Source organism: Balaenoptera physalus (assembly GCF_965194825.1).
Source record: "Balaenoptera physalus genome assembly, chromosome: 9".
Lineage (NCBI taxonomy): Eukaryota > Metazoa > Chordata > Mammalia > Artiodactyla > Balaenopteridae > Balaenoptera > Balaenoptera physalus.
In genome coordinates this window covers 91,088,623-91,114,130 of record NC_138888.1, presented here as the reverse complement: position 1 = coordinate 91,114,130, position 25,508 = coordinate 91,088,623, and the positions used below count along the sequence as shown (strand labels likewise).

General features: G+C 42.0%; 1 long non-coding RNA gene across 1 annotated transcript in view; it reads left to right on the top strand.

Annotated features, from left to right (window-relative positions):
• The first annotated feature begins 422 nt into the window (after positions 1–422).
• The window catches only part of LOC309666689, a 90,554-nt gene continuing 65,468 nt past the window's right edge, over positions 423–25,508 (top strand). Inside the window, exons 1-2 of the long non-coding RNA XR_014267245.1 lie at positions 423–1,754; positions 2,075–23,815. This is a non-coding gene — a long non-coding RNA (uncharacterized lncRNA). The remainder of the gene's footprint in view (positions 1,755–2,074; positions 23,816–25,508) is intronic.

Below are 25,508 nucleotides of genomic sequence, written 5' to 3'. Positions count from 1 at the left end.
TAAAATAGATAAGAGGGGGCTTCCCTGGTGGCGCAGTGGTTGAGAATCTGCCTGCCAATGCAGGGGACACGGGTTCGAGCCCTGGTCTGGGAGGATCCCACGTGCCGCGGAGCGACTAGGCCCGTGAGCCACAATTACTGAGCCTGCGCGTCTGGAGCCTGTGCTCCGCAACAAGAGAGGCCGCAATAGTGAGAGGCCCGCACACCGCGATGAAGAGTGGCCCCCGCTCGCCGCAACTGGAGAAAGCCCTCGCACAGAAACGAAGACCCAACACAGCCAAAAATAAATAAATAATTAAAAAAAAAAAAAAAAAAGATAACAAACAAGGACCTAGTGTATAGCACATGGAACTATACTTGATATCTTGTAATAACCCTAATGGAAAAGAATCTGAAAAAGAATAGATGTATATACACTATATATATATATAAATAACTGAATCACTTTGCTATACACTTGAAACTAATACATTGTAAATTAACTATACTTCATTAAAAAAAAATAAATTTCTAGCATAGCCAAACTTTCAGCTGCCTGCAGCCCCAGTCTGACTGCAAATACATGAGAGACTCCAAGTGAGAACCAGCTGGCTGCTGTGTTGAAGTTGGGGTGACTGTTAAGCCGTAATAACAAGCAGAACAGCCAGTAATAGAATCCAGGTCTGCTGCACCCTAACACTCACCTTAAGCTACACATCTCACTACTTTCCTTAAACCTTTGATACTGTTACTACTTTTCCATAACAAAATCTACTATGAGATTCAATGTAGTATATATAATTATATATTTAGGCTATTTATCAATAATTAAATTTACAATAGTCATAGCTCTTTCAGTTCTGAAAAAAATTTCCCTGAATTTTATTCTCTCTTAAACCAGAAAATCACTACCCTACATATAATGGTAAAGCTCTCATTCACTCAACCAACATTTACTAAGTACCTACTATATGCCAGGCAGTATAAAAACTGCCGTACGTACAAAAATGAATTAATATGAGCCTCATCCTCTTGTCAATGATGGGAGGCTGGCAGAAAATGGGGAAGGATGTACATATAAACAAACTGGACAACAAAATAAGAAGAGTTCTGTAATGGAGGAAAGCACAGAGGAGATGCTAGTTGAGCAGTCTAAAAGTTGAGCTTCCAAGGTGATTGGAGGAAGGAGGGGCGAAAAACAGAGAAGGGAAAGGACCCCTTGGTCTAGTTCATCTCCTAACCTCAAGCTCTCACTCCAAGACTCTCTGAGCACCAAGCAGTCAGAGAAAGAGGGTCTCCTGGCAAAGCAGCTCTGGAGGGATGTTGAGCTTGAGAGAACCCAGAGGTAGACATCGGACTCTATTCTGTCAGGAGAGTTTCTTAATTAAAGATTGCCTATATTCAGTCTACCAAGCATTGACTTTGGAATAAAGACATTTCTGTTTTTTTCCTATAAAATAATCGTAATCGTTCTTACTCTTAAACTGATTTTTTGTTTCAGAGTAATGGCTATGGAGATTCCTGATTTCCCTGCTGGGGGAAAAAAAAAAAGCTTCAGGGATAGAAGTTATCATTATTGCTATAGTATAGTTCTACACAATAATAAGGAAAACATCTCTCTTTGTTCAAGCAGTATGCTCTGCTCAAGGGAGCTATTTTTAACACATTGTATCTCTTGCTTAATGGGGTAGCTAGCAACTTTTTCTCATATGCTTGTCTCACTCATTTAGCCTCCCACAGACAGAGACTGCCCTGTTTGTTTATTTAGTTAAGTTAGTAATTTTTGTGCCCATTTTTTTTTCAGCTGTTTTTTTTTTTTAATTAATTAATTAATTTATTTTTGGCTGTGTTGGGTCTTCGTTTCTGTGCGAGGGCTCTCTCCAGTTGCAGCGAGCGGGGGCCACTCTTCATCGCGGTGCGCGGGCCTCTCACTATCGCGCCCTCCCTTGTTGCGGAGCACAAGCTCCAGACGCGCAGGCTCAGTAGTTGTGGCTCACGGACCCAGTTGCTCCGCGGCATGTGGGATCTTCCTAGACCAGGGCTCGAACCCGTGTTCCCTGCATTGGCAGGCAGATTCTCAACCACTGCGCCACCAGGGAAGCCCTGTGCCCATTTTTATTGTCTTACATTTTATTTGTCTGCCCAGCCTCCTTCTGTTTTGGGAACTGTCTCTTTTGGGAACAGTTGGGGCTGTCGATGATATGACCTCACCTGTCCTACTTGGAGTGAACCTGTGACTCAGGCTGGCCAATAAGAATATTACATTCCCCCACAAACACTGTGATTGGTCCAAGGATGGGCATGTGATCCAAGCTGCGCCAGGAGGTCTTTCAAGAATTGATATGGATGGTCAGGGAGAGAGGCTTATTTACTTAGTTTGAGGTCATGCAGGACTATGTAAGTCTGGTGCTGTCAGGACTCATCTTCTCCATTATGTAGGCACAACCAGTCTGCAAATTAAAACCAACACACACACACACACACAGAAAAATTAGTAAATGAATGAATGCAGAGAATGATTCCTGGAAACTTCATTTAAGCCCTTGGTTCTGTACTGGAAGCCACTAACCCTTGAACTTTCAGGTGAAATAAGTCAATTTTTTTTTCCCGGCTTAAGCTAGAAATTGAATTGGGTTTCTGTCACTTCTAGCCAAGAGTCCTGGATAATAAAATTTATCCTTGTATATAGATTCTCTTTTGGGGATCCTGGACCCAATTCCAACATGTGTGTTGGGGGGTGAGGGGCTTCCTGACCCACCAGACACCCCGTATCCCCCCAACCTCCTCCAACCAACACACACAGACACACTCACTCCAGATACCAGTCACAAGCTCAGGCTGATACCTGTGCTTCTGCCTGACTAGCTATAGATCAGAGGTTCCCAAGGCTTCCTGCTTGGGTTCGATTAATTTGCTAGAGTGGCTCACAGAACTCAGAGAAATATTTTATTTACTAGATTACCCGTTTATTGTAAAAGGATATAACTCAGGAAGAGCCAGATGGGAGAGGTACAGAGGACAAGGTATGGGGAAAGGGCACGGGCTTCCTTGCCCCTCCAGGATGACACTCTCGCAGCATCTCCATGTGTTGCTTCACCAACCCAGAAGCTCTCTGGACCCTGTCCTTTCGGTTTTTTTATGGAGGCTTCATTACACAGGCATGATTGACTAAATCACTGGCCACTGGCAACTGATTCAACCTCCAGGAAGTGGGATTAAGAGTTCCTATCCTCTTATCACGTGGTTGGTTCTCCTGGCAACCAGCCCCCATCCCAGGGGCTTCCCCAAATCACCTCAGTTACACAACAAAAGACACCTTTATCACTTTCAACACTTAGGACAAGGGTTGCCAGAACTGTAAGCCACGATCTGCAGATGAAGACCAAATATAATGAGAAATACATTTCAGTCATCTGAATGACCAAATATATTTCTTATAAATCACAGTATCACAGATTCGTAACTCTGGAAACAACTTGAACCACCCATACGATATACCATCTCACTACTCCTTCCAAATTCCCTGACATACTCAATCCACGTGGTGTGATTATTAGGTGCAAAGGCTTTGAACACAGACAAAACTGGGCTTTGATGTCAGCTCTACCATGTACAAGTTGTGTGTCTTTGAGCAAACCAATGATTTCCTCAAACCTGTTTTCTCTGTAAAATAGAGATATTTTAGCATGCATCTCCCATATTTATTTGGAGGCGAATAATGTAAAGCACTCAACTCAGGACCTCTTCCACAGGCTATCCTGGACACTAAAAATGTGAAGAAGGGGCTTGGGCAACATGTATGTCCAAGGGTCCTTCTTTCCTTTATTCCTCAGGTCATGTCAAAGTTAACTTTACAGAGGACAGTATTCTCTTAGACATTTCATAATGCTCTCTGACATCACAGTATACCCTGGGGACTTGCAGGTCAGAGCCATATCTTCACGCTATGATTGCTCCCAGGAGTCAAGGTGGTCATTGACCCAGCTAGGGAGTTGGATTGAAACAAAGCCTCTTCTAGAAATTCTTCCATCACTCTCTTGGCAACTGCAGACAGAACCAGATGAAAGAGCACTGGGCAGTGGGCCAAGCTGGCTGGAAGTCCCTAGGGGTTGATACTGCAGCCTCCATTCTCTGAAAAGAACCAAAGACATCCCCTCAAATTAGTATTCAGCACCGGGGAAAGAATCAACACTGCATCCTTTTCTCCAGCTTTTGGTAATCTGTTTTTTGCCTCACTGATTTCAAAGAGGAATGTAAACTCTCGTCATGGTTGGTTGAGAGCTTGAGTTTAGAGGTAATAATAAAGAATTTAGCGTTGAGAAGTGTACATCCTCAATTGTGTTTGACTTCTCCCAGCACTGAACTCAATTTCTGGATTGGTTGTTGCAGGTTAGTTTTACGCTTCGAAAACTGCTTTACTGTTTCTTATAATAGAGAGTGTTTTGAGCTAATCCGTGGTGCAAAAGAGGTAGGAATCTTGGCAACAAGACCACGGTGAATACCACTCAGATACTTCCCTTACACCTTGCTCTGCCCATAACTCAGACCTTTTCCCAGGAATGGGGAAGGAGAGGCCTAACCTCTGTCTCCACAACAGCTTTCCAGGGTATTAGGAGGGGACAATTTCAATGTGAAACAAAGTTTGACTGCAGTTGCTTCTGCCTTCCAGGAAGTGGCCAGCAGTGGTCAAGCTGTCCTTCATCCTCCTCAGTTTCTGTTTGCAAAGTTACCCGAAATAAATATACAGTCTATTCTGGTGATTCTCCATCACCCAACCCCACCCCACCTGTTCTGGGCCACAGGTGAGGAATCCTGCAGACTCCTTTGCCAGGGCTCCCTTGCCCTCTAGCTTCTTCTTTTTTTTAAAGATTTATTTATTTATTTATTTTTGGCTGAGTTGGGTTTTTGCTGCTGTGTGCGGGCTTAGTTGAGGTGAGCGGGGGCTATTTTTTTTTTTTTTTTTAATTTATTTATGGCTGTGTTGGGTCTTCGTTTCTGTGCGAGGGCTTTCTCTAGTTGCGGCAAGCGGGGGCCATTCTTCATCGCGGTGCGCAGACCTCTCACTATCACGGCCTCTCTTGTTGCGGAGAACAGGCTCCAGACGCGCAGGCTCAGTAGTTGTGGCTCACGGGCCTAGTTGCTCCGTGGCATGTGGGATCTTCCCAGACCAGGGCTCGAACCCGTGTCCCCTGCATTGGCAGGCAGATTCTCAATCACTGCGACGGGGGCTATTCTTTGTTGCGGTGCACGGGCTTCTCATTGCGGTGGCTTCTCTTGCTGTGGAACACGGACTCTAGGTGCGTGGGCTTCAGTAGTTGTAGCTCGCGAGCTCCAGAGGGCAGGTTCAGTAGCTGTGGCTTGCTCCGCGGCATGTGGGATCTTCCCGGACCAGGGATCGAACCCACATCCCCTGCATTGGCAAGCGGATTCTTAACCACTGCACCACCAGGGAAGTCCTGCCCTCTAGCTTCTGGTTGGGTTCAGCCCCTGGGAAGCATCTGCAGGAGCTCAGAGGGCAAGAGGAAGGCAAGATCAAGGTACGTCTTCCTCTGCTCCCTCCCAGCTTTGAGGCCTGTAACCCCTGAGATAACACCTCTTACTGAAACCGAGCAGGACCCTGTGGGGCTCCTGGGCACAAAAGCCTTCCTGTGTCCCCCATTTCTTGATTACAGGAAATAGGCTTCATTCAGCCTCCCTGACCTTCCCTGAGTTGCAATGGGCAGGTTCAAACAGATGCTAATTAGGGAAGGGAGGGGATGGTGAGACAAGGGAGGGACAGTTAAGAAACAATAGTGCGGCCTTGGGGCAGGGTCCTGGTTCCCCCTCAAGGGATATATCAACACACAACAATATCTTTGAGTTGTTTTGCAGACACTGAAACCCCCAGCAGGTGGGAGAAGTTAACAGTGTGCTGCCCACCAGCACGTAGACCCCAGACCTGTTGGAACCAGAAGGTTGACGATGCTGAATCCCACGTACCTCACCACCAACCAATCAGAAGAACGTCCACGAGCTGATGACGCCCTCTGTGGACCAGTACTATAAAACTCCTCACTACCCGCTCCAGGTCAGGACACACAGTGCTGAGGGCATGAGCCTGCTGTGCCCCCCTTTTCCTGGCAAAGCAATAAAGCTGTTCTTTTCTACTTCACCCAAAACTCTTGTCTCCAAGATTTAATTCAGTGTCGGGGTGCAGAGGCTGGGTTCGGCATCATTACCGGCTCTTCCCCAGCCCCGACTGTCAGAAGCACAGAGACACCTCTGCTTCCCTCGCTCCTTCACACCTGGGGGGGGGGCGTGGCTTCCTACTGACCTTGTCCCGGGGCAGCAAGGTTCCTTGTTGGTTTCTCTAACCCGCCCACACCTCTGGAAACAGTCCCTTAATTAAATTCTCTTCATTTCAAGCCCTTTGAGTGGAATTTTGATTTCTGCCAGGATTTTGACTGATACACAATTAAGTTAAAAACAGTTTGTTTGCTATGCAAGCACAATTTCAAGACAAATTTTCTCAATTCCCTTTCAGTTAGACTAAATCTACAAAGTCCCTTCTACACAGAACTGCTGGAACTCCCATGAGTAATGTCATAATTCAATCCGGGGTAGATGGTTCTTTTCAGGAAAACATCATAAGATGTTTATCTCGGTAAAGGAGGGCCCCCTTGTCATTTGCCTGGGGGGAGGGGAAGAGAGATGGAGAGAGAGAGCTTATTTGTATTTCTGCAGGAAACCTTGAAGAGAGGAGTGAATAAATGAGTAAAGGGCCTGGGAAACAGGGAGAAAGAAAAGCAAGCAGGGTCATGGAAGAGAGGAAGGAACCTCAAGGTCTGGCAGGAGACAGGCAGTGAGAAATTCTCAAAGGTGGGAAATGGCCCAAAAGTGTCAGGAAGACTGATGTCTGAAATCGTTTAAGGTTATTTTGTGTTCTGTGTTGAAATGACTGCTGTTGTGTTCTCTTTACCCTCTCTTCTCCTACCACACCTTCCCTCCCTCAAAAGATCAATACAAGTCAGCTACAAGTAACAGCTTTGTGAAACTAATGCTCCGGGGGCATGAAGAAGAGAGGAGGTCCAAGGTGGACCCCTTGAAAGAAAATGGAGCTTTGTTCATACTGAGAGGGATGTTAGGAGGAAGGAAGTGTGGAAAAGCAGGCAGCTAGGAACCTTAAGGAGAACTGAACTCCTCAGAGATGTTGGGGGTAGAGACGGGACTTCTTTCATTTTGGATGTAAAATGATATAAAATGAAATAGCCCCAGAAGTTTGGAGAGTTTAAGGATATCTTGGCTGGAGCAGTTGGGTTACACTTGAATACTATTATTTCATTAATACTGCAGCCCATTGGGACTGTTATGGGACTATGGTCATGGGAAGCTTATATGAATCACTGAGAACAAATACGGACAATAAAATTAAGATTAACCCTCCATGAAAGTGTGTTTCTGAGTTTGAAATTTTTAAATAGAATTTCTGAAGTAGCAAGTGAATGCACGGGTGTTTACACTGACATTCTAAGTGCCTAGGATGGTACCTGACACAAAGTAATTGCTATGTTAGTGTGCTTGGTGTTTTACTGTTTCAGATGAGAACCTTCCATTAACAAATAACTTCTTAATAGACAGGATCATACAATTACAGTAGGATAGACAGACAAAGAGATAGATGGGTAGATAGATGGATGGGTGGATAGTTAGAAGGGTGGATAGATAGATTTAAAATATTAGGGTTTCCCTGGTGGCGCAGTGGTTAAGAATCTGCCCGCCAAAGCAGGGGACACGAGTTCGAGCCCTGGTCCGGGAAGATCCCACATGCCGTGGAGCAACTAAGCCCATGTGCCACAACTACTGAGCCTGTGCTCTAGAGCCCACGAGCCACAACTACTGACCACGTGCCACAATTATTGAAGCCCGCGCACCTAGAGCCTGTGCTCCGCAACAGAAGAAGCCACCGCAATGAGAAGCCTGCACACCGCAAGGAAGAGTAGCTGCCACTCGCTGCAACTAGAGGAAGCCCATGCACAGCAACAAAGACCCAATGCAGCCAAAAATAAAATATAAAAAATAAGATAAAATATTAAACAAATAATAGTTCTTATTTCATTGTTGTTGTGGTTGTGACCTTGGCTTCACTGCTCAAAGAGTGGCCCTCCTTTTGTTCTTTGCACATAAATTGTACCTTCTGATTCTCATAAAGGTCATGCAGCTACATATTTTAAGACATCCAGATTTAACTCAAGAACACGAGTGTAACTGTGTGTTTATGGTCTATTGAAAGCACCACTGATGGAAGAGATAACATGAGATTCACAGGAAAGCAACCACAGTGTTATTCTTGTCTACTGTGTGCAGCCCCACATTTCAAACACTTTAGATACATTTGATACTTAAAGCTACCTTCCTATTATTACCCCATTTCACAGTGGAGGAAATTGAGGCACAGAGAAGTTAATTAACTTGTTGGAGATCTCACAGCTAGTAAGTAGCAGGGCCAGGATTCAAACCAAGATAGTTTGATTCCAGAGCTGAAGCTCTCAATGACTAAGTTACCTAATCTGAAAGCCAGAAATAACCAGCCAGGTAAACATTCCACCTTGGTCCATCTCCCTAAATATTCTATTGTCATTTGGGGGGGCACAATTCTAAAACTGCATAAAATATACTAATTCTATATCACTGAATATGGGAAGGATATCATCTAATAGGGGGTTATTCATTCTTTCCACAAGTATTTAGTGAGCACCTACTAAGCACCAGAAACTCTTCTAGGAAGTGAGGCAACAGCTGTGAACATGTGGACAGAAATCTATCCTTCATGGAGTGTAGATTCTAATGAAGTGGATATGGGCAAGAAACAAAATAAGCATCAATACTACGAAGAAAAATAAAGTGGAAAAGGATGAATAGACAGGGAAGGCCTCCACAAGAGGGTTGTTCATTTGTTTAGGAGGCCATGGGGAAGGAAAGGATATCTGTGTTCTCCTTTCCCCTTTACTTCTATTCTCCTTTCCACCAAGATGACGCTTGAGCTTGAGTGGGAGTGAGGTCACCCCAGGAGCCTGCTTACCACAAGTCTAGAAATTCACTCTTCAACCAATGCAAAGCCAATATGTTGCTATTATGTGGTTGCAGTTACCTCATCAAAAGCGTGTTTTAGGTCCTTTTAGGTTGCTGGGCCTTCCCAGGCAGTGCTACCCTGTGCTGGGGGCATGCACTGTCTGTAGTTCTTGAAAGATCCTTCTAAGCCAGAGCAGCTCCTCCTCCACCTGATCAACTCTCCACTCAAGTGATGTGGAGATTTGCACTCCGCCCAATGCTGGGCAAGTCAGGGTCCTCTCACACGGGATGTTTGGTTTATCAGGAGATGATGGGATTCCCTGAGCCTTGATCTCAAACTTGTCTGAAGTTGAGACATTGACTGATGAGATGTTCCCTTCTCTTTCTATTTTGTGTGTTTGTGCTAAACAGGCAGTACAGAACCTACAGAGACAGTCACTATAGAAATATAAAGCCATGGTAGGAGCTAACGCTGATCAAGCATGGGTTTTGCAGGGATTCACACAAACGATCTCACCTGAACACTCTGAATGACAGTCCCCACACCAGGATAAATAAAATTGGAGCAAAATCCCCAGCATGAAAAGAATATATTTTGATTCACCAAAGGGTTTATGTCTACTCTTGAAAAAATCTTCAGAAATCCTAAATGGTTACCATTTACTTTTTTTCTCTCTGCTTCTTGAGGAAGGCCATTTCCTCGTTCCTAAAACAGAACCCCGACCTACTTGCCTGGTTTTGAATATTACAAAAAACATAAGCTACAGACTCATTGTAACGGGTGATGCTGTGACCGAGGGGCATTTTTATGCAGCAGTTCTCATAGTCAGTGCTTGACTTCAGTCTGTTCAAACAGGGTGACAGTGTCAGCAGAGAGATGTGTTCTCCAGGAGAACCCAGATTGCACCCTTCTTCCCTCCACACCTGTTTCCTCCGCAGCCAAAGCTAGGTAGCAATGATCACTTGCCACTGTCACCCTTCCCTCCCCTCTTCTACGGTTTACTCCTGGCTTCTCAGTCGTTCTCAAGCTTTAGAGGAATTAGGGATCCCCATGGAGGCCACTAGACACATTTCTGAATCCCTCCTCCCATTCTACAGATTTTTTTTTTTAGGAATATTATTTTCCCCCAGCTTCATTGATATATAATTGGCATATAACACTGTGTAAGTTTAACGTGCACAAGGTGATGATTTAATATACGTATATCTTGTAAAATGATTACTGCAATCAGGAAGTTAACATGCCCGATACCTCACAGTTTTATCATTGTGTGTGTGCGTGTGTGGTGAGAATTTTACAGTACTGTTAACTACGGTCACCCTGCTGTACATTAGATCCCGTCCTAAAGATTTTGATTTAAGAGGCTTGGGTCAAGGCTCAAGATAATGCCTTTTTTTTTTTTTCTCGGTTGTGCCACGTGGCGTGCAGGACCTTAGTTCCCCGACCAGGGATTGAACCCCGGCCCTGGCAGTGAGAGCACCGAGTCCTAACCACTGGACTGCGAGGGGATTCCCAAGATTCTGCATTTTATGTATTTTTAAAAAATAAATTTATTTATCTATTTATTTATTTTTGGCTGCGTTGGGTCTTTGTTGCTGTGCGTGGGCTTTCTCTAGTTGCGGTGAGCGGGGGCTACTCTTTGTTGTGGTGTGCAGGCTTCTCACTGAGGTGGCTTCTCTCGTTGCGGAGCATGGGCTCTAGGTGCGTGGGCTTCAGTAGTTGTGGCACGTGGGCTCAGTAGTTGTGGCTCACGGGCTCTAGAGCGCAGGCTCAGTAGTTGTGGCGCACGGGTTTAGTTGCTCCGCGGCATGTGGGATCTTCCCGGACCAGGGCTCAAACCCATGTCCCCTGCATTGTCAGGCGGATTCTTAACCACTGCACCACCAGGGAAGCCCAGATTCTGCATTTTAAATAAGCATTCCACATGATTCTGTTAGAAGTTTGAGTACCACGATTTGAAAACCAGTGTTAGTGGCATCAAAATAATGTCTCAGGAGAGGATCTACATAGAATTTTAGATTTCAGATATGTTCAGTGTAGAAAGAAAATTAAACCTGAGACCTGTAGAGACATAGCATTATGGGATGTTTGGGCTGGGACAGAAGATCAGTCTAGTCTCATGCCTTCATTTCACACACGAGGAGATACAGGCTCTGGGAAGTTAGATGATATGCCCAGGGGTTTATAGCATGTGTGTGCAGAATCAGGGCTAAAAATAAGGTCTCCACTCCCATTCAGGTTTTCTCTTCTCCATCTTACATTCTAAAATGAAGTAAAATCAAGAGGATTAATTAGAAAAAATTCTTTTGTCTTTTGCAACCTTTTGTAGGGCTCTAGAGTTTTTCTAATTGTCTCTCAAAATATAACTCCAGTCTATTTAAACACTTTAGAAGCGTAACAAAGGAGCTGACTTCCACAAAAGCAGAAAAGAGAACGGAAAAAATACAGCTGGTAGAGGACAAGCTTATCTCTGCGAAGAGATTCTAAACAATGATTTTATGCTTCAAATACCTGTAATTAGACCCCTCTGTATAACCACTCCAGTCTCCTTTTGGCTTTTCCACATACGATCTTTCTTTGTGCTTCAGCACAGCAAGGTCAAACAGTGTCTGACTGATGCACGCAGGATGAGCAAAGTGCATGTGTCATGACTGCTAATACGAGTGGCATCATTATTTTCAAGAACCAGATATTAAGCACCAACTACGCCAACATGGAAAAACAATCCTTGGACCCTCGCATGTCAAATGCGTCTCCATTTTGATAAAATAAAAATTGGTTTCACAGTTGTGCTGCTGAGCAGTTTTGCAGAAAATTTGTAGCTTTTAAACACAGCCAGTGATTTCCATGTGGAAAAAAAGACAATCCTAAGTAATATATAAAATTATTATATAAATGGTATTGGCCTGATTGCTTAGAATATCCAGCACCCCAGACATTCTCTTCTGCAAAGGAAAGGATTCATCAGAAGGTAAACTGCACATTCAGAACTTGAAATCTGACTTTCTTGAAGGAAGAAAAGTCTCCATTCTCTTCACAAGAGACAGTGGAATATACTAGAATAGAAGGAACGCTGGTGCCAGGTCCAGGCGACAGAAGACCTGGCTTGGCTACTATGACAGTTTTCATTTCAGTTGCTCACGTGCCCATATGAGGCTTTTGCAGCCTATCGGACAGGCTGTCGTGAGGCTTCCATGAGTTCCAGATGATTAAACAAATATTGTTATTTAGTAACTCAGACATTCATTCACAATGAAATAGTATATATATATATATATATATATATATATATAGTATATATATGAACATTATAACACGTGGTATATGGAGGAAATGGTGACAATATTTACCATTAAATAATACCTATTTCTGGTGAAAGAGCAACCCAATCTTTTGCAAGCCCAGCCTGGCATAAAACATGACTGTAAGGTTATTCTGGGCTCCCGCAGGGGCTTGGAAGCAGCTTGTAGGTGCTGACTTGCTCCAACTCCCAAATCTCCAATTCAAGCAGGAATTAAGCCAAGTATCAACAGAAAGAGAGAGGCATGTTTGCAGGGGAGGGGAACACGAGTAGAGATAAATGAGAGTTACACTCTCCCTGCTAGTTTATCAGTTCCTTGTACATGAGTCCAAACTGAACATTTTCTCTAAGGGGATCACGCACTGCAAGATCTTTGCCTCTGTAATTTGTCAAATCAAATTCACTGAATGAGAAAAGTCAACAGCTGTGGTCTGAGTGCCACTTAGTCATAACCAGAGTTTGGAGCTGGAAGGGATGCACTTTTAGGAAGCTTCTTAGGTGATTCTGATACCTAACCAAGTTTGGGAATCAAATTCAGGTTTGGAAATTTGTATTTAGCAGTTCTCAATCTCTGTTAGAAGCAACAGTGAATTAAAAAAAATTACCCAGATTTTATTTTTACTTGGGCATCGAATTTTTCTCTCTTCCAGATGTTTCTAATGTGCAGGAGGGTTAGGAACAATCATCTAATTTAATTCCCTATTTAGTGAGGAAACCGAGCTCCTCTCCTCTTGAAGGGGGTAAATAAATTTCTAAAAGCATTTACAAATGATTAATACTCAATTCAACTCAAAAAATCTGTATTAAGTGCATGCATGTCTATGGTATAAATCCTGGTCCAAATGACTTTATCGTAAGAGGGATGAAAACAATTCAAAATTATACAAGGCAGAATAATGCAAATGACACAGGGCAGGAAAAACAAGGTTTTTTGGTATTTCAAAGAGCTGAGAAATAACTTGAGATCTTTATCGGGAATATGGTAAATGATTTCTTAAAATCAGAGGGTGTTGACTTCTGAAAGTTAGTGAGTTCTGAACCTGTGTAACTGTAACAATATGATATGATACTACAATTCCATCTCATGCTTTCAAAGCTAGTCTGTGTGCCAAAGAATTGTAAAGACTTTGCTTATCATAGTCACCAGAACTACAAAATTGTCCTGAAAGGAACATCGCTACAAATAAGAGGAACCTTTGATTTCTTTTAACTTAAGTGTTTATTTTACGGAATTGCACTCGCTATTTCCAAAGTCCTGAAAAATTACATGAGAATGATTATAAGTGACGGCATGGGATATGTGGTCGTTCCTGGTTATCTTTTAAAATACTTTTTAAACTTCCAAAATATGTTCTACTATGTCACTGCTCCAATTTCAGGGGTATCCATCTAATTCAGAGCCTTATCACCTATCATCTTTTTTTTAAACTACTTTATTTTTTTGGCCACGCCGCACGGCTTGTGGGATCTTAGTTCCCGGACCCAGGCCCTTGGCAGTGACAGCATGGAGTCCTAACCACTGGTGCCAGGGAATTCCCATCATCACCTATCATCTTAACCATTTCAAAGTCTTTCTAGTTTTCTCTCCTCTAATTCCTTACCTCACTCAATTCATTCTACACAATGTTGTGAAGTTAGTCATTCTAAAACACCACTATAAAATGTTTCAAATATGAAACTTCACTTTGCTATACATGATTTTATAGTATTCATTTTTATTTTTTTCTCTTTTTGGAGTTTACTATTTGTTTATCAAGGTAATAAATTTAATAATTTAAGAATCAGAAAACATTACAAGGCTTATAATAGAGCACAGCTCTCTCCTGCTTTATCCCTTTGCGTTCCCAGTCTCTGCTCCCCACAGGAAATCTTTCAACTATCTCAGTGGTTTCTACTGGTATTATTTGATATGGTATGCTCATACTATTATTTCAAGATTTTTCAATATTGGACATTGCCTGTTGATTTTTTATCGAAAAAAGGGGATTTAGCACAATTATACCTGTCCTGCCCCTTCCTGGAAATAACTGGGGATATACCAGTGGATAAGACAAAGTCCCCATACTTATGAACTTACATTCTGGTATGAAAAGGTAAAAAAATAGACAATATTTCTTGGATAATTCCAGAAAGTGGGATCCATGATATGAAGACGATTAAGGAGAAGAGGATAGGATCCATGTCCCCTTCCTCCATTCACTGAATCTATTGAGAGCTCTAATGAAATGTTTGATGCTTTCATTGGTATAATTAGATAAACATTACTCAACACTGAGGCATAAATTATACTATGATTACCCTTCATTTATTGTACAACTATTTTCTCTGAGTCTGAAATGGCCTCATTATTGCATCTGCTTAGTTTTTCATGTATTGAAAACTAATTCATTCCTAAATATGCTGCCAGAACTAGAAAACTTTTCTCAATATAATCAAATACTACAGCTGATCTCTCAGTTTCTCCCTCTTCCTCCTCTTCTTCCTCTTTCACTATTCCTTCCAGAGACCCATGTCCTCTTGCTCCAGTCCTGTCTGGGAGCTTCCCAGGACTGCAGCACAGCTGTCACCCTGGGACTGTTTTTATCCTCCTCCAGGGTTTCCCTCTGCTCTCTCCTCGGTGCATCTCCTTTCCTGGACACCTCATCCTACTCCTTTTTTTTTTTTAAATTAGTTTCCTTTTATTTTTCTTAAAAGTTATTTTTATATTCATTTTTGGCTGTGTTGGGTCTTTGTTTCTGTGCGAGGGCTTTCTCTAGTTGCGGCAAGCGGGGGCCACTCTTCATCGCGGTGCGCGGGCCTCTCTTTGTTGCGGAGCACAGGCTCCAGACGCGCAGGCTCAGTAGTTGTGGCTCACGGGCCCAGTTGCTCCGCGGCATGTGGGATCTTCCCAGACCAGGGCTCGAACCCGTGTCCCCTGCATTGGCAGGCAGATTCTCAACCACTGCGCCACCAGGGAAGCCCACCTACTCCTTCTTGATTTAGTCCTCCAGTAGCTTCTGGAGAAAGAGCGCACAGGAAGTGAATGTGTGCAGCCTTACATGATTGAAATGCTTTTATTCAACTCTCATCCTTGATGGAGAGCCCGGTATAGTATTCTAGGTTGGAAATTATTTTTCCTTGGAAATCTGGAAGGATTGCTCCATTGCTAACTGGTGTTCAGTAGTGCTCTTGAGGATTCTGATGCCATTCTTGTTCTCAGTCCTTGGTGTGTGACCTATCTTTTCCCATTGGGAGACTTAGGGTTTTAACATTTCAGAATAACTGGGCTTTCACAAGATCTTTTTCTTTTTTTCTGGAGAGGCAAAAATGTGTGGTGACCAGGAGCACAGATTCTAGAGCCAGACTGCTAGATCTGTCACTTAATTAGCTCACTAACTTTGGAAGGTACTCCACTTTTCTATGCCTCTGTTGGCTGTAAAATGTTCTGTAAGATGTTATGGAAACACCTGAACGAACTTTTTGGCCAACCCAATAGTAATACTTCAAAATGTTTAGAACAGTGCTGGGCACAAAAGCCCTCTGTAAACATTAGCCATTATTATTATTGTTATTATTATTAACTTATTCTTTATTGTGCTGGATATTTAGTAGACTATTTTAATTTGGAAACTCAAATTTTCCCAGTTGGGACATCTGCCTGTGTTATTTCTTATGTATGTATGTATGTATGTATTTTATTTTGGCTGCACTGGGTCTTAGTTGCAGCATGTGGGATCTTGTTGCAGCATGCGGGATCTTTCAGTTCCAGCATGTGGACTTCTTAGTTGCAGCATGCAAACTCTTAGTTGCGGCATGCACGCGGGATCTAGTTTTCCGATCAGGGATCAAACCCGGCCCCCTGCACTGGGAGCACAGAGTCTTACCCACTGGACCACCAGGAAAGTCCTTGCCTGTGTTATTTCTTTTGTAACTTCCTTCCTTTCTTTTTTATAACTTCCTTCTTTTCATTTTTTCACACTTTATTTCTGGAATCCTTGTTATTAATCAAATTTTCTCAATGTTATATTTCAATCCATCTGCTATCATACTTTAAATATCCAGTATCTTTGTCTTACTTTTTGAATGTATGTATGTGTGTATATATACATACACACATACGTATATTTATGTATATATAGTATACACGTATGTGTACTATATATGTATGTATAGTATTTTATATATATATATAAAAATAAAGTTTTTAAACAGATGCAGTATTTTCTCTTTTCTTTCTGAGGATATTTGTTATAAGGTTTGCTTTTATTGTTAAAATTTTTCTCTGCTTTTTTTCTAGCTGTTATGTTGAAGGCTTTTCTTTGGTGATTCTTGACTGTCTATTCATACTTGAAGTGAGGCTTTTAAGCTGTAGGACTTCTCAACCAGTGAGCTTTGCTGTAGGGAGATTGGGTCACGGTGGGAATTCCCTGAAAAGACAGATGGGCCCCTGTAAATGTCAGTTTCTATAGGTCTTTGATTTTGACCTGGTCAGTGTTTTCTAGTCTCTTGCCTGAAAGTATAGCCAGGCTACACTGTTCCGGAAGCTGAGCTGTGGCAGGGGTGGAAGGGAACAGTTTTTCATGCAGATTCTCACACAATCCCCTTGTTTTTAACAAATGAGACAGAATTAAACTTAAAAGCTAGGGGCTTCCCTGGTGGCACAGTGGTTAAGAATCCGCCTGCCAAAGCAGGAGACATGGGTTCGAGCCCTGGTCTGGGAAGATCCCACATGCTGTGGAGCAACAAAGTCTGTGCGCCGCAACTACTGAGCTTGTGCTCTAGAGCCCGTGAGCCACAACTACTGAGCCCCCGTGACACAACTACTGAAGCCCGTATGCCACAACTACTGAAGCCTGCGCCCCTAGAGCCTGTGCTCTGCAACAAGAGACACCATCACAATGAGAAGCCCTCGCACTGCAACGAAGAGTAGCCCCTGCTCGCCGCAACTAGAGAAAGCCTGCGCCCAGCAATGAAGACCCAACGCAGCCAATAAATGAATAAATTAATTAATCAAATAAATCTATAAAAAAAATAAACTTAAAAGCTTTTGCACAGTAAAGGAAACCACAAACAAAATGAAAAGACAACCTACAGATTGGGAGAAAATATTTACAAACAATGCAACAGACAAGGAATTGATTTCCAAAATATACAAACAGCTCATACAGCTCAATATCAAAAAAACAAACAACCCAATCAAAAAATGGGCAGAAGACCTAAACAGACATTTCTCCAAAGAAGACATACTGCTGGACAATAGACATGGGAAAAGATGTTCAACATCACAAATTATTAGAGAAATGCAAATCAAAACTAAAATGAGGTATCACCTCACACTGGTCAGAATGGCCATCATCAGAAAGCCTACAAATAATAAATGCTGGAGAGGGTGTGATGAAAAGGGGAATGTAAATTGGTGCAGCTACTATGCAGAACAGTATGGAGTTTCCTTAAAAAACTAAAAATAGAATTACCATATGACATGTTAATCCCACTGCTGAGCATATATCCAGAAAAGATGAAAACTCTAATTTGAAAAGATACATGCACCCCAATGTTCATTGTAGCACTATTTACAATAGCCAAGACATGGAAGCAACCTAAATGTCCATTGACAGATGAATGGATAAAGAAAATGTGGTACATATATACAATGGAACACTACTCAGCCATAAAAAAGAATGAAATAATACCATTTGCAGCAACATAGATGGACCTAGAGATTATCATACCAAGTGAAGTTAAGTCAAAAAGAGAAAGATAAATACCATATGATATCACTTATATGTGGAATCTTAAAAAAATTATACAAACGAACTTATTTACAAAACAGAAATAGACTCTCAGACATAGAAAACAAACTTATAGTTACCAAAGGTGAAAGGGGAGGGAGGGATAAATTAGGAATTTGGGATTAACAGATATACCCTACTATATATAAAATAGGTAAACAACAAGGACCTACTATTTAGCACAGGGAACTATACTCAATATCTTGTAATAAACTATAACGGAAAAGAATCTGAAAAACAATATATATATGTATATGTATAACTGAATCACTTTGCTGTACACCTGAAACATTGTAAATCAACCATACTTCAAAAAAAAAAAAAAGTCCCCCTTGTTTTTAGAATGGTGTCTCCTGGTCCAATATCTCTACTCTCTCTAGGGTGGATCTAGGTTTTGTGGGGCCTCAAGCTTATATCATTTGGAGGGCCCTCTTCTGGACAAAGAAAATATAAAATTATGAAGCACGATTAAATACAAGGCCTTGGACGGGACCTGTGCATGGGGAGCCCGAGGCCTAGGCTTCAGTAGCTTCAGGGTTGGGCTGGCTCTTCATCTTGCTTCTTGCAGATGCCGGAGGCATATGCCTGATGTTACTGGCTGAAGAGGGCATCTGGAGGTCTTATTGTTACTTATCATCTTTCATCTAATTCTCTACTTTTTGGCCGCATCCCACACCCTGGTTCTTTGGGAATAATCAGTATCTTACCATCATGGAGCTTTATGGCATTTACAGTTCAGTTGGTACACTTCTTGCTGGGGCATCTCTCACTGCAGGCAGCTGGGCTTCCACTTCCTCTGCTGAGCTAAGTCTCATCACTCAGTCGTCTACTTTCCACCTTCTAGAACCTTGTGGATATCTCTTAGCTGCTATTATTACCCACCTTGTTCTCTTTGTCATAGTGGATTTATTCCTTTTTTATTCCACTGAGGCCATTTATGTGGGGTTTTAGGAGAGTATAGAAATAAACAGGCTCAATTTGCCATGTTTAATTGGAAGCCTTATTCTGTCCTTAGATATTTTTATGTTTGTCATTAACTCTATTGCTTTATTTTATTCATTTAAATAAGTTTATTATAAAACTAAACATTAGTCGTACTACATATCTGAAACTTAAATACCTCAATGTTCTCATAATCTGGTATTTTTTGAGCCAATAAATCAACACGTTGGCCCAACAAGCTAGTGTGCTCTCATATTAATCAAACTGTGAATATTCTGTAAAGGAGAATATACCAGAAAATCTCTACAATTTTTTAAAACAAAACTACAAAATGATTCATATTACCAAAGGAGCCTACCAAAAAATCCCTGTTTTATGAAAAAATACTTTGTCTAGTTTATTTTTCTAGATGATGTTCAATAAATGTTTGTTAAATAAATAAATGCTCCCAGAAAGTCCTATCTCATCCACTCAGATGACTTCATTTCTATCAGAATACTTCCTTTCCCAAACTACTCTCCAAACTCTTAGCAAATGAGATGTGGAAATATTTATGGTAACGTTTTCCAAACTCCGCTCCTTGGAATCTCAGATTTGCAAGAATACTAATATGTAACATGTAAGAAAACAACGTGCAGTCAAGTACATTTTATAAACTCTGATTTCAGTAAAGGTCAGTAAATTTCTTTACGTCAAGGACTTCTTAGGGTCTTAACTATGATAATATGCATTGTGAATCTTTAAGTGCGGGATAATTACAAGCATTTCTCAAATAGATTTTATTACCAATCCTGTTTAGACAGCATATTATTTATTCCTTCCAGAGCAAACTGCATCAAAATACAGTTTAGAACATTTTTGCCAACAGTATATTTCCTAATTCTGGACTTGTAAAAGACAGGTCCTGAGAAGGAGTTTTTTTTCCTCCCATTAAAAATTCTATTCTACATGTTGATTTCTCAGGATTACCCTGTCTTGAAACTCTCTGGAATATCAGGCCAACTGTCTTCCCACAGGAGCTAAATGATGCAGAGTCCAATAAAGCCTGTGTCAGAGAACATTTGATGTTAGACTTATTGGGGGGAAAGCAGAAATGAATAGCAGATGATATTGGGATGGTACAGCCCAAGACAGGCCATCCAAGGAGTCCTGAACTGAGTATCTTGCTCATACCTTAGGATCAGGGTTAATTTTAAGGAGAGTCAGGTAGAGAAAGGGAACACACCAAGGGTGATCATTAAGCACTCTCCTTTCTCTCTCTGCCCTTTAGTGTTTCCCAAACTTTCTCTCTGTATGTATGAAACATTCACGTTTTACGGCCCGAGCCTCCAATTCACTGAATCAGACTCTCTGGAGAAGGGGGTGAAGAATCTGTATGCAGAAAAACTGATTCTCAGGACAGGCAGGTGTAGGAAATACGGCACTTAGAGCCACAATGACAGGGCTTGCTGGCCACTCCTGAGCACGACCTCACTCTGCTCTCAGATCCATGATAACCCTGTTGGAGTATCTGAACTCACTCTCTGCCGTGTGTATCTGCTGTGCTCGAGATTCTGATTGCATAATTTCTGAGCCCAGTCTCCCATCCTGGTTCTGATTTCTCCCTCTCTATTTAATATTTTGGATTGGCATTCAACTGAATGAATTCTCTCCTGGATTAATCTTGCCAGGGCAGCTCAGAAGAAAAGATCTGAATACCTTCTCCTAATATTTGAGGGAACTAAATGTTAAATAGATTCATGGTAACTAAAGAACAGCTGTGGAAGGGGATTTAAAAAATTGGTTAACGCAGAATTCAAAAGTACAAAAAAAGTAATAACTAAAAACTCTGATTCTTCTATATTGTTTCTACCAGCTCTACTGTTCTCGTGCTTGGAAGCTACTAGTATCTTATGAACCCTTCTGGAGATAGTCTAATGCATTTATAAACGTTTATGTATATGTGTGTACACATTTCTTTTACACAAAGGTGTTATATACTCTGCTCTGTACCTTGCTTTGAGAAAATTAGGTGAAAATCCAATTTGTCTTGGAGATTTTTATAGATTGAATTGGGTCCCCAAAAAGATATGTTGAATTCCTAACCCCCAGCATCTTAGAAAGTGACCTTATTTGGAAATAAAGTCATTGTGGATGTAAAGAAAGTTAAGATGAGGTCATACTGGAGTGGGTTGGGCCCTTAATCCTATGTGACTGGTGTCCTTATAAAAGGAGGACGCAGACGCACAGTGAGAATGTGATGTGATGACCGACATCGGAGGCAGATACTGGAGTGATGCAGCTCTAAGCCAAGGAATGCCAGGGCTTGCTACAAGCCATCAGAAGCTAAGAACAGACAAGGAACGATCCTCTCCTATAAGTTTCAGAGGGAGCAGGGCCATGCCGACACCTTGATTTTGGACTTCTAGCATCCAGAACTGCGATATAATACATTTCCATTGTTTCAAGTCACACAGTTTGTAGCACTTTTTTCAGCAGTCCTAGATCTTTCCAAATCAATAGAGAGCTGCTTCATTCTATTTGACAGCTGCATTAGTATTCCATTGTATGGCTGGACCATAATTTATTTTTCTTTTTAATTAATTAATTAATTTGGCCGCACCGCATGGTTTGCGAGATCTTAGTTCCCAGACCAGGGATGGAACCCGGGCCACGGCAGTGAAAGCGCCAATTCCTAACCACTGGACCACCAGGGAATTCCATGGACCATAATTTACTCAGTTCTCTATTGATGAACATTTTCAAACAACTTTGCCATTAAAAACAATGCAAACCGAACAACTACATATATATATGTCATTTCACACAAATGTGAGACTATCCTGAGCTAAATACACAGGAGCGATGGATGCTTAGATTGAAATAAGACGTTTTGTACATGAACAAGTAAGAAATTATTATGACTTGAGTAACCTTAAGTTTCCACAAACAGAGAGTATAATAAGATTGTGCTTAAGCCAGTAATGATGCTAAATGGCAGGGCTCTGTCCTCACTTCTCCCCCATCCCTCTCCCTAACTGTCCACCTGCTGTGTGACCTTTGAGACAAGCCTCTCTTCTCTTCTCTGGATCTCTGCTGCACTTGAGATTTTAGTATGTTTTTCTTTTTCTTTTTCTTCAAGTATAGTTGATTTACAATGTTGTGTTAATTTCTGCTGTACAGCAAAGTGATTCAGTTATATATATGTGTGTATACATACATTCTTTTTAAAAATATTTTATTGGAGTATATTTGCTTTACAACGTTGTGTTAGTTTCTACTGTACCGCAAACTGAATCGGCTATACGTATACATATATCCCCTCGTTTTTGGATTTCCTTCCCATTTAGGTCACCACAGAGCACTGAGTAGAGTTCCCTGTGCTATACAGTAGGTTCTCATTAGTTATCTATTTTATGCATAGTATCAATAGTGTATATATGTCAATCCCAATCTCTCAATTCATCCCACCCCTTATATACATTCTTTTTTATATTCTTTTCCATTATGGTTTATCACAGGATATTGATACAGTTCCCTGTCCTATACAGTAGGATCTTGTTGTTTGAGTTTTTAGCATTTTAACATTAAGTTCTTAGGGTAGATACGAGAATCAAATTAAAAAAAAAAACTTTATGAAAGCAATCGCCCTACATAAAGACAGGAATTGCTATTGTTTTTGCCTGTTGTGATAACTTTATATTCCCTTCATCCATACTCTATCCTCAATAGCACACACACACACACACACACACACACACACACACACAGTTGCACTGGGTAATATCTGTTTCTCACATTTGTTGTCATGTATTTAGTAGTTTCTTACTGTCTCCTCCTTTATATTTGCCCACAACAGTTAGCATACTGTCTTTTCCACAAACATTACTACCTGACTAATAACTATCTACTCGGTGCTTTTATTGCTAAATTTTTCATCAATGAAAATTCTTTATTTCCTGAAGGCAGTCTGAGGCTTTACTTTTACAGAGTAGGGTTTCTATGAACCTGGTTCTTCCTCTTTCTGCTTTTCTCAGATTAGAATAATGGTTGGGGATACTATCTTTTTTTTTTTCCTTTGGCTGCGTTGGGTTTTCGTTGCTGCGCGCGGGCTTTCTCTAGTTGCGGCGAGCGGGGTCTACTCTTCCTTGCGGCGTGTGGGCTTCTCATTGCAGTGGCTTCTCTTGTTGTGGAGCATGGGCTCTAGGCGCGCAGGCTTCAGTAGTTGCAGCATGCGGGCTCAGTAGTTGTGGCTTGCGGGCCCTAGAGTGCACGGGCTTCAGTAGTTGTGGCACGTGGGCTTAGTTGCTCAGCGGCATGTGGGATCTTCCCGGACCAGGGATCGAACCTGTGTCCCCTGCATTGGCAGGCGGATTCTTAGCCACTGCACCACCAGGGAAGTCTGGGGATACATTTTTTAACCAACGCATTTTAAAAAATCAGTACAAGAGGACTCCCCTGGTGGCTCAGTGGTTAAGAATCCGCCTGCCAATTCAGGGGACACGGGTTCGAGCCCTGGTCTGGGAAGATCCCACTTGCTGTGGAGCAACTAAGCCTGTGCACCACAACTACTGAGCCTTCACTCTAGAGTCCGCAAGCCACGACTACTGAGCCCACGTGCCACAACTACTGAAGCCTGCGAGCCTAGAGCCTGTGCTCCGCAACGAGAAGCCACCACAATGAGAAGCCCGCGCACCGCAAGCAAGAGTAGCCCCCGCTCGCTCCAGCTAGAGAAAGCCCGCGTGCAGCAACGAAGACCCAACGCAGCCAAAAAAAAAAAAAAAAAAAAAAATCAGTACAAGATACATTTAGTTGTCACAGATAATCCATGATGAGAGGCACACAAAGGAAGGAGGTAATTTCAGCTTGATTTCCTAGATCATGAAGACTTTTCTTTCTAGAAAGGGTTTAGGATCAGAACTCTGGTCACATGGTTGTTATTCTTAGTATCCTCAGCCTTGTCGCCTGCCAAGAACTGTCAGAGCTAAGAGTAGGCTGTTGTTTATATGATATAATTGGTAAAGCGCTAGGAAGAGTCCTAAGTCTTCACACGTCTCCCCTACAGCATTCCAAAGTACTTAAAATTCCTACCTTCAGAGTTAATGCTCTCTTGCTCAAATGTAAACAGCCTGAAGGGATATCATAACAAACCATTATCAGTCATCAGCAACTGAGCCCGAATTGGTCTATTAGATTCTTTTCCTGCTAACTCTAGATGGCCAAGAAGAAAGTGAAAATTCAAGAAGATTTCACTGAAGCCAGCCTTATGCTCTTGCTGCCATCGTGAGAGAGAAAAGTCAGGCCAGATACACATCCCCCATCACTCTTTCCACTGACCAGGAGACCAGAGCTCTTTTGCAAAGAGGAACTACTGGGATTGGAGAGGTCTAGAGAATTGCTCTACAAGGATCTTCTTTCCTTGCTTGCAGTCAACTGTCATGAAGAGGTAGCTGTTAAGTTTTTCTAAGCTTTCAGCATGACAAGTTGATGACTCTGGCAGTCAAAATGGTTCATCCCATTCTTTAACACATAATGCTGAAGTGCCTATTTTTTGAACCAAGCTATGTAATGCGATGAAAGTATTCTGCACTGTCCTGTTTTCCCTTTTCGCCGTTCCTTTGATCACTGTGGGTCCACTGATCTCCATCTATTGCCAGAGGCTATTTGACTTTTTTTTTTTTTTTTTAGAAATTCACGTTCTTTTATTTATTTATTTATGACTGTGTTGAGTCTTCGCTTCCGTGTGAGGGCTTTCTCTAGTTGCGGCAAGTGGGGACCACTCTTCATCGCGGTGCGCGGGCCTCTCACCATCGCGGCCTCTCTTGTTGCGGAGCACAGGCTCCAGACGCGCAGGCTCAGTAATCGTGGCTCACGGGCCCAGTTGCTCCGTGGCATGTGGGATCTTCCCAGACCAGGGCTCGAACCCGTGTCCCCTGCATTGGCAGGCAGATTCTCAACCACTGCGCCACCAGGGAAGCCCTATTTGACTTCTTTGATGAATATTTATGGCTAAAAAAGTAGTCACTACTTTCTAATGGGTCTTACCTACTGATGCTAGTTCCCACGCCTGAGATCTGCTTGGGGATTGGCTGCCTTGTTTGTTGAGATAGGTGTCTTTCTCTCTCTCTCTCATCTTTTCAAGTCTCACCAGACTAGAAAAACTGTTGGAAGGAGGTGATCTAGGTAGACCTGCCCAGATTCTTAGCCACGTCTTTCCAGAATTCACATTCATTTCAGGAGCAGTAAAGAATTGCAAATTGAAAAAACTGAAAGTGCTCCATGGAAGAAATAACTTACTTTGCTTGAGAACAGCCAACAAATTACAGGTGGTTTCATAAATTAGGTTCACGCACAGATGTTTCAACTCAAATACTGCTTTCTGTTTTTGACTTATTGAACTTGTCATATTATCTCTTTGTGAAATTGATCCGTTATGAGAAAATTTTATCTAAATAAAGAACTCTCCACTTCTTATAATAGTATTTTTA